The sequence below is a fragment of the Bison bison genome, unplaced genomic scaffold (genome assembly GCF_000754665.1).
Source record: "Bison bison bison isolate TAMUID 2011002044 unplaced genomic scaffold, Bison_UMD1.0 scf7180017864181, whole genome shotgun sequence".
NCBI lineage: Eukaryota > Metazoa > Chordata > Mammalia > Artiodactyla > Bovidae > Bison > Bison bison.
Genome location: NW_011494753.1, coordinates 2,944,848 through 2,946,238, shown reverse-complemented (window position 1 = coordinate 2,946,238; position 1,391 = coordinate 2,944,848). Strand labels below are relative to the sequence as shown.

General features: G+C 55.9%; 1 protein-coding gene across 1 annotated transcript in view; it reads right to left on the bottom strand.

Moving 5' to 3' along the window:
* The window catches only part of APBA2 (amyloid beta (A4) precursor protein-binding, family A, member 2), a 60,823-nt gene extending 60,289 nt beyond the window's left edge, over positions 1–534 (bottom strand). Inside the window, exon 1 of the mRNA XM_010843254.1 lies at positions 482–534. The gene's annotated coding sequence lies outside the window, so the exon portion shown is untranslated. The remainder of the gene's footprint in view (positions 1–481) is intronic.
* Between the last annotated feature and the right edge of the window lie 857 nt (positions 535–1,391).

The following is a 1,391-nucleotide window of genomic DNA, read 5'->3' as shown; positions in this document are numbered from 1 at the left end:
TTTTCTTTGGCAAGGGACAGGTCTCAGGCTGGCAAGCTTCGCAGCGCTCCCACCACGCAATGCCTCTGCTTGGCTGCAGAACCCGAAGTGGGGCTGGCAAGACTGGGTATCGACAAACAAAAAACAGACACACTTCCCAAAGAGCGTCGCTCTTCCTCAGCCAGGACTTGGGAAAGTTGCACAGATACGCCTGCGTCTTCATGGCTGAAAATAATACCGGCGGTCATCTCTGGGGACAACTTTCACGAGCAACCCAAGGTGAGTCACAGCACTGTCTCAAAGTGCCCTGGCCACGCCTGGAGACATTCATTCAAAAGAGGAACGCAGGTGCTGGATGTATTTGCATCTCAGGGATTCCTTTCTGCTGACTTGAGCTTGGCTCTACTTCCCAGAGAGAGGCGAGATCACAGCTAGACCCCCTGGATTCTCTCCTCACCAGTCCCTTCTCCCTCTACCCTTCTCGCTGCGTCCTTACACCCACCACTTCATCCTTGGACCACACTGAACATAATCTTCCATCCTCACTGAAGAATATCTTGTTCCCACTGTTCACACTCTCCTCTCGCCGGCTTCTTGGGCAGTTTCCATGAAGAAGAAAAAGCCTACATTCACTGTGTCTTTTATAATCCTTCTCGGTCTCCAGGCAGCCACCACCCAGCCACAGCCAGAAAGTCCCGAGCCCCCTCCTTCCTCCTGGTTTCCTTGCACTTTCTGGCTGGTTCCCTCAGGCTCACACTGAGTCCACCCCCACTCGTGGCCTGACTCTCTGCTTCCATCCACCCTTCAAAAACTCCCCCATCCTTCCTGAAGCTGGAATCCAACAATCCTTTCCCACCTCCAAGATGACCTGCTTTCCCTCAAGGTCCCACCTCCTGCCCTCACTGACCACTCTTTCCCCAGAACCCTCCGCACACTCCTCCCCAAGAGGCTCCCCTCGGACCCTTCCTCCACCCCACAGCCTTTCTTTCGGCCACATCATCTCCCTCCAGGGCCACAAGAGGCGTCTCTAGGGCCAATTCACCCTGGCTCCCGTCTTCCACACTCATCCCAAGTGTTGGCCCCTGGTGAAACCCTGCCAGGTTCCGTGTCCATCTAAATAGGGCAGTCTGCCCTGCTATCTCACCTTCCCGCTCTTCCGTCCTTGTAAGGCCAGGTTCTGCCCCACCTCCTTCCCTCTCTGTACCAGGAATGTGCTCTCACCCTTCAAGATGAGCAGTCAAGAGGCACTTCCTCCTGCACAACCAGCTACACTGACTGGTCACCTCCCCCGGGGTCCCCTCTTCACCTCCCTAACACAAAGGTGCGTGGCCACCAGAGCACCAGACACATCCCCCTGCAGCTGATCACCAAACAGAGTGCGGGGGCTCCCTTTGCCTCTCCAGGAGGACCTC